This window comes from Halictus rubicundus, unplaced genomic scaffold, assembly GCF_050948215.1.
Source record: "Halictus rubicundus isolate RS-2024b unplaced genomic scaffold, iyHalRubi1_principal scaffold0215, whole genome shotgun sequence".
NCBI classification, from domain to species: domain Eukaryota; kingdom Metazoa; phylum Arthropoda; class Insecta; order Hymenoptera; family Halictidae; genus Halictus; species Halictus rubicundus.
The window spans coordinates 106,443-115,019 of NW_027488756.1; the positions used below are offsets into that span (position 1 = coordinate 106,443).

Sequence of the window (8,577 nt, forward strand, 5' to 3'; positions counted from 1 at the left end):
GTGAATGCGTTTGCACACTATCTCGCCACTCGTAGATTAAATAATACTGAATCCGTTATTTTGACGCGGCCTCTAGTTTTAGTGTTACTATACGTACTTTTTAAACAAATCGATATGTGGGAATTTTTAAGAGGTTGAATTGACCATTAAAAAATGTTTTTCTCGACAATTTTCGTGTAGAATGAATTGTTTCCACTATTTACTTGAAACGAAGTCAAGACGTTCACCTGTCTTGATTATGAATTCTGGGTCACAGGTGACACATTCCGAATTTCGCAATTACCGGTTGCTTCTTTTTGTTCTCTTCTCTTCTAGCCAACTATCTCATTATAAGAATCTCGTGACTCACACATGCGAGAGCAGTCTTTTATTCGCTTTCCGCCGCCATCTTGTTCGTTAGATCGTTATTAATTAAACGGCTTGTCGTTTTGGAACGACTTCAAAGAGACTCAAAATGAGAATTTAATTCGCGTCGCGAAACATGGGATTGGACTACTAACCAAAACTTGTACGGTGACTACGGCGAGTGAGAACTAAGTTACAATGTATCGGACGGCGAGTTAGATGTTAGATGTTGTTGCTTTGCCGGGTTTTCGAGAGTCTCATCTTTCCTGGTCTGCATGCGAACCGAGCGTTGGCGGGGGATTGATTTCTCGAAATTTAATTGGCGGAATATTTTTGTCAGAAGACGCTTCTTGTGGGGGTGGACTAACGCTGGGAATTTCCCGGTTCGTCAGCGCAGGTAGTTGACGATTACGGCAATAAAACAATTTAGACGTTCCGAAGTTTATCGCGTGTTCATAAATGCCCAACCGTTTTGTCGGCAGACGCAGATTAGAAGGTTGTACAAATTACGGTTTTTACGGCGTTTTACTGGTAATTCTATTGCACCCCTGATTAATTTTAAATACGGAGTTTGTGCCACGCTACCCAAAGGCATCCCTGACCGGTATGCTGCACGGCAAGGCAGGCTATACGATATTTTATTTTTTCTTCGTTTGACAATTTAACGGTTCGCTGTTGTTACGCAGTAACAAGGATGTTCTTAATTGTTCAACAATATAACGTATTTTCATAATTGGATCGTGGTTACAAAGTTTCGGATAACGACTTGTTTGCTCTACGGCCAATGCAACAGTGACGCGAAGTTTCGGTGGGCTCGAGAACGCGGATGCGAGGCGTCCCCCACTTTCCTAATCTTTTCTTCCGCCAATCGCTGTCGCGTGCCCTATGATCGCTACGCAGAAACGCAACCCGACGGGAGGGCCCCTGACCTACTCATCTCCCGATTTCCCTAACGATCGCGTTTCTGCGACCGGGAATGTCCAATGACATTCCAGGTCTCCTCGAGCCGCTTCCGCAGGGGTCCATCGGAGTTGCGGGGCGAGGCGTCGGCGGGACTTCGAATCGGTTGTCTTCTGGGTCCCCTTGGTCCCTCGTCGGCGCCTCCGGCTTGCTTGGCCCGTGCTCGGGATCCTTTTCGTTCCTCCCCGGGGAGATTTCCAATAGTTCAGGCGAAGTGAGTGTCCCCAAGTCACGACAGCAGAGGATATTGATTGAAGAAAATGCATCCAGGCCCCTTGGGCCCGGGTTACGGTTCTGAAACTTTTCATCGCGCGATTAGACACGACGCACGAAATGCGCTATTATTTGTCTCTTAATTTCTCGGACGTCCCTGTGAGAGCGTTCGCAACTATCTTTTCGGAAAAGTCCTGCCACAGGGCGGTCCGGTCCTTCGTACTTGACTGCTGGAGATTCCTCTCTAGCTTCAGAGGAACCGAGGCAGTTTTGTCACCTTATAATATATACAGGGTGGCCCACATAACTCTGAACAGCTCAATATCTCGAAAACTATGCCATCGATTTTAAAGTTCTTAGTCTTAAATTGCATGGAACTGAAGGGCCTTCCTGACTACATAAACGTGAAGTGGCCTCCCTTCCCTTTTAACGGGGGAGGGGAGGTACCTTTATAATTTTAAATGGAACCCCCTATAAAATGTTACATATTTAGATTCTACAGGAAAAAACAAGTCAATTTTGTCGGAAACATTTTTTTGTCAGATACTTCCATGATGAGATATAACAGTTTGAAGTTTCGAGTTGTAGGTACTTGAAGCGCTCGGAAATAGCGTTATGGAATAATACGCGCTTGAGTCCTTTGCTTATTCGTGAAGAAATAAAATGTACTTTAAATTAAATGTTCAAAATGTCCACCACGGGCTTGTAAACATTTACTTACTCGAAACATCAAAGTTGTTCTAACATTTTTTAACATTTCGGGAGTCACTGAAGCGCAAGCGTCACGTATTCTTTGTTTCATATCCTCTTTTGTCGTCGGTGGTTCAAACATAACTTTGTCCTTTACATATCCCCATAAGAAAAAATCTAATGGTTTTAGATCGGGGAACGAGGAGTCCATTGACGAGGTCCCCCACGACCTATCCATTTGTTCCCAAATTTTTCGTTCAAAAATTGCCTGGTGATGATTGCAAAATGTGGAGGAGCGCCGTCTTGTTGGAACCACATTTCTCTTCTAACGTGCAGTGGCACATCTTCCAAAAGCGCAGGCAAATGATTTTTTAAGAAATCACAATAACTTGCAGATGTTACAGTTTCTTGAAAAAAATAAGGTCCAATCACAAAGTCTCCTATTAGGCCACACCAAACATTTAAAGACCATCGATGTTGAAAGGGAACACATCGCATCCAATTTGGGTTTTCCACGGCCCAATAATGCAGATTATGTCTATTTACATGCCCTGAATTCATAAAAGTGGCCTCATCGGAAAAAAGTATTTTGCACAAAAAGTCATTTTTCACAACACCCTGCAGCCACTCACAAAATCTTACGCGGTGATCGTAATCTGCTATCGAAAGCTCTTGTGATAAAACCATGTGATATGGATGATACTTTTGCCGTTTTAAAATTCGTTGAATTGATGAACGACTAATATGTGATGTTTGTGCAAGTGTACGTTGACTAATATGAGGATTTAATGTAATTGCAACAAGAATACTGGCACTATTATTTTCATTAGTGACAGCTTTAAGTTTATTGCGAGTTTTTTTACACAATTCACCGTGCTCGCGAAGCCGCTTTTCTAAATTATGAAATGTTGCATGACATTTTTTGATCCCATAACGTTCAAAAAACACCTAACGTTAATAACATATTCACTTCTGTGTCAAAAGTAGCCATAATCACAATGTTACTGCTTGAATAACAGCTCTAAACTGAAAACGTTTTCATAGATAAGTGAGTCAAACTCAAGAATTGTAAATATTATTGTTTGTGTTTCTTCATGAATAAGAAAAGAACTCAAGCGCGTATTATTCCATAACGCTATTTCCGAGCGCTTCAAGTACCTACAACTCGAAACTTCAAACTGTTATATCTCATCATGGAAGTATCTGACAAAAAAATGTTTCCGACAAAATTGACTTGTTTTTTCCTGTAGAATCTAAATATGTAACATTTTATAGGGGTTTCCATTTAAAATTATAAAGGTACCTCCCCTCCCCCGTTAAAAGGGAAGGGAGGCCACTTCACGTTTATGTAGTCAGGAAGGCCCTTCAGTTCCATGCAATTTAAGACTAAGAACTTTAAAATCGATGGCATAGTTTTCGAGATATTGAGCTGTTCAGAGTTATGTGGGCCACCCTGTATATATATATATATATATATATATATATATATATGTGTGACGTTGCAAATTTTGCAACGATCTTCTATCGACAAACCCATGGCTGTTACAAGGAAAAATCATCTGCACAGATCTTTTGAAAATGGAAACGTTGCACACGGGCCAGACAACCCGGAGGCGACGACGCGGGACGAAGGACTATGTCGGACATCAGACAAGGGGGTCCCGGCGAGGATGGTGCAGTCGTCCCATGGGGTGGTCAGATTATCGCTTTGATAATAATGCTTGTAAACATATCAAATCGATGAAAGGAGAATACGAATGTCTGTTTACAAGCACCAGGAACAATTACACGGTACACCGTTTCAATGAAATTTAAATTCCTTCATTTACCGTCCCCGAACGCATAAACGACGCCCCTGAAGTTACTGACAAACATTTCATAATTTCCTCGCTAAGGGTCACGTGAATGTCAACACATTACACCTCGTTGGATTTGTTTTTTCATAAGCTAAGTATAAGACTGTTGTAGTGGAAATATGCGTTCCCATTTAAGAAAACATACGATGACCTTGAAATCTCGAAAAAAATGACCATGAGAAAAAAATTCGGCCCATCACCGCATTGGCGCCTTCAAACAGAATATTTTCTACCCCTGACATTTTTTCTATCATGCAAAATAAGCGATATATTTAAGGTGGTCAAGTTAGGTGAAATATTCTGTATATACTGGGTTATACAGGGTGTTCGGTAACTGATGGTACAAGCGAAAAGGGGATGATTCTACATGAAAAAATAAGTCGAAAATATGGAACAAAATTTTTTCATGTGAGGCTTTGTTTTCGAGAAAATCGACTTTGAATTTTCGCCGGGTACGCGTGCACTTGATCGTGTCTCGTTATAACGGATCTCTCCTTGCCTCTTACTGTTCAATTAATTAGAGTAAGTGTTCGACATTTTGACCTTCAACTTCAATACACTTATTAATCCTTTCTTCAAATGACTGTACACAGGACAGAAGCATATCTGCGGGAATTTCAGCGCAAGCGTTTCTTATGCGTTCTACCATGTTTTCACGAATTGTTGACACTTGTTGATAAACCTTATCTTTTAGGTAGCCCCACAGAAAGAAATCCGGCGATGTCAAATCAGGCGACCTAGCAGGCCAATTAATCGGCCCACCTCTGCCAATCCGCCGACCATTGTATTCACGGTCTAATACTTCCCGTACTGCTATTGAGTAATGCGCTGGGCTACCGTCATGCTGAAACCACATACTTTGTCGAACGTCCAAGATAACATGTTCAAGTAGTGATGGTAGTTCCTGTTCCAGGACATTTCGATATTTGATTCCATTCAAATTACCTTCAATAAAATAAGGACCAATGAGTTTTTTCCCCATGATTCCACACCAAACGTTAACCGACCAAAGACGTTGATGTTCAACTTGTCGTAACCAGTGGGGATTTTCTACACTCCAGTAATGCATGTTATGCCGATTAATGCCACCATGGTTTATTAAATATTATTATTATTAAATAGTACATTAGCAATGAAATTGGGGCTCCAGATGTCCCGGACAACGAGCTCCTGCTCCTTCAGCAACCCCTCCATCTAGGCGTGGGCGGACCTCTCGTTATCGGTTCGGAAGGACGTAGGCAATTCTGCGACGTCACAATATATGTATGTTTTTTATGCACACCCTAAAAATTTCATCGAAATCGATATAGACACGAGCTACAAGCGGTTAAAAGTGACGTAAATCGTAGTAGACGCTGTAAGTCGATGATCGTTTTCAAATGCTGTTCCATAATTGTTGCGAGGGAAAGAATGTACCGCGCGGAAGTGGAGAGGAAAATGCGCGGTGCTTATCACTGATCTGTGTTAACAATGTATATTTTATAAGTAGTTATTAACTTGGTTTAACAATGATACTTTTGATGTATATATATATAAGGTGGAACGGTTCTATTCTTTTAAAACGTGTGGATACTACGCACGACCACGACAGAGTTTTTATTACGACGCAGGTACGAACCACGTCGGCTTGGTTCGGTAACTCTCGGGTTGCTTCGGCATCCCTCTCCATGCATGCGCACAGAGATTACTTTCTTTACAATAATATTACCATGTTTTGGGTTTGCTGGTTTCCTGAAAATTTAGATTTTTGTTTACAAATAGGTACTTCCATATTTAAATTCGTTTACATAGTTCTATTAGCTTACCAATACTTATAGAATTCATCGATACCTCATCTGTCTTATTTTGTTTGACGTCAACAGTCCTGTCGCTGCATCTACCTGAAAACAATAATCATAGTTGATATACCGATATACGTAATGATTATTGATGAAAAATAATTAAACAATTAGCACAATTAGTAACATACAAGTTTTTATATACATACCTAACTCGAAAGCATTTTTAAATAATATGTAGTAGGGGGCCGAGACGCGCGGCCGTGTGTAAACTCGGCGTAGCCTTTGGATGAATACCGAAATCGTTACAATACCGAAACCGACATGATTCTACAAATTACATTTCTTAAATTTTCGTTACAATCCCAAAACAAAAATAGTTGTGAAACGGAACTTTAATAATATTTCTGCCACTGCTAGTAGATTCGAATTCATGGAAAACAGTACTATCATCTACAAATTGAGAGACAGTGACAGAGCTCATTACATTATCGGAGATATTGGCAACATAAATGATATATAGCAAAGGGCTAAGAACGCCGCCCTGAGGGGCGCCCCTACAGACAACTCTGTTCGTATCTTCAGAAAGAGTAGAGAACGCAAATCTTTCATGAGTTAAGAACTTGATGAATTTTAGGATATTAAGTGAGCAGCCAATATTCGCAAGTTTGGAAAGAAGAATATCAACACAAACATTATCAAAAGCTTCATGAACATCAAGAAACGCAGCTAACACCTCCTTTCTTTCTGGTAGTTTTCTTTCTTTCTTTCTGGTAGTTCAAACAATATATGAGCCGTTTATTTTGAAAGTGGCCTGAGTCCATTTATACTTAAATTGAGATATTTATTATTGATAATGTCCGAAGGCAGTAATGAAGGTAATTTTAATTAATTAGTATTTAACAAGTTAACCTCAGTTTTACAAAAAACGGTGCTCAAGAAATAGCTTCATGCATCCTAAAACATGTTAAAAATTTAAGAAGTGAAAGACACATTATAGCTTACAGTGACATGTGTGCAGGACAAAATAGAAACATTAAAGTAGCTTTAATGTGGCTAAAAATTGTACAAACTGTTGAAAATAATGTGGAAATCATAGATCACAAATTCTTAATATCAGGATATTCGTTTTTACCAAATGATAGAGATTTTGGCGTGGTAGAAATGTCATAAAAAAAAAATAATTTACTGTTTGTCCCCCAACATTATTATAATATTATCAAAAAGTGCCGAAAAGGTAATAACTTTATTGTAAATTAAATGAAACAAGAAGATTTTGTATCAACAAAATTATTAGAAGACGCAATTTTTAAAAGGGTAAAAAATTCTAACGGAGAATCGATAAACTGGTTAAAAATATGTTGGATGCGTTTTGTCAGAAATGAACTGTGTAAAATTTTCTATAAGACATTAGTGAATGAGAATGAACATTTTGAAGTCCTGGAATTATTACCACATCGGGGTAGACCAAGAAAGTTCGAATATATTGTATTGACACAACTGTATAAAAATATCAGACACATTACAACAGCAAAATACAAGGATATAATGGACCTACTACGATATATACCACCGGAATATCATAATTTCTTCGAATCCCTTTCACACACACAAAATGTAGATGAGCAGTAAATTGTTTTGTAATTTATGTAGTTAAAAAATGTTTTGAATCGCATAAATTATGTTTTTGAAGTGTTGTAAAGATATATAAAATAAATTGAGTATTGTTTTTTTCGATTTGAAGCATCTTAAATTATGTTGAATGGACTTGGGCTCCTTCAAATTTTATAACGAATCTGGTTGTTAATTTTGAAATTGGCCTAACTCCATTCTTGATAAGAAAACGCATATTATTCACTTAATAATTGCCATTATTTTAATAGGAACTATAAATTTAACTCCTTTATATACACTTAAGCGGTATGACTCATTAGTATTCTGTACGTAGATTTTTAATTGCATTGAAACACAAACCCTTAAATATCTCAATTTAAGTATAAATGGACTTGGGCCACTTTCAAAATAAACAGCTCATATATATACATATGTGGGAGCGCGAGCGTTCCCTCTGCGAAGGCGTCTCGATGCGACGTTTCGGAACGTTGCGATCGTTCCCGCCATGGAGACGCATCGACGATTCAGGAAGCTTCGAGAAGCGTGGCGACCGTTGCGAGTATCGACAATTCGGAAGCTTCGAGAAGCGTGGCGACCGTTGCGATCATCGAAGATTCGAGAACGCGGAAAAACAAATAAAACGCGCGGAGGCGCCGGGCCTGGGGGTCTTTCGTCTTCGAACCACGAGCGTGAGCAGTTGATTGTACGTTGAACCTATTTTCTGGACCTTTCATATTAAATTCTTGTTTTATTGAACACTTTGTTAGTCCGTTACCCGTCTCAATCCTACAATTGGGGGCTCGTCCGGGATAAAGCCAAAATTTCGATATAAATCGGTACGCGATCACTCGTGACGATTTTGAGACAACAGCGTAACGGGCGAAGAGAAAAGCGAAACGAGGCATTCGTCGGTACGGTACAGTTATCGCGCAAGTAAAAGTGAAAGTGAAACAATAAGTGAGTGATAACTGACGGGAACAGCACGAATTGCTTTAGTGAAAAGACTGATAAAGGAAAAGTGAAAGAAGAAAGGGGAACAATGGCAGATGGAATCAACAATGTGATAACCGCCTCATGTTCGGAAGAAAGCGAAATAGACGAGACCATCTTGGACACGCGAA

The 8,577-nt window shown here is 39.5% G+C and overlaps 1 long non-coding RNA gene across 2 annotated transcripts; it reads right to left on the reverse strand.

The window, feature by feature from the left end:
• Window positions 1-5,286: 5,286 nt before the first annotated feature.
• LOC143364039 (uncharacterized) lies at window positions 5,287-6,651 on the reverse strand. 2 transcript variants are annotated; one of them, XR_013083969.1, is made up of 4 exons: window positions 6,052-6,651; window positions 5,870-5,944; window positions 5,683-5,795; window positions 5,287-5,347 (listed from the first exon to the last, which is right to left on the reverse strand). It is a non-coding gene; the product is annotated as an uncharacterized LOC143364039 (long non-coding RNA). The 2 variants fall into 2 exon arrangements; XR_013083968.1 differs by lacking the exon at window positions 5,287-5,347 and having other exon boundaries at window positions 5,610-5,795.
• Window positions 6,652-8,577: the final 1,926 nt, after the last annotated feature.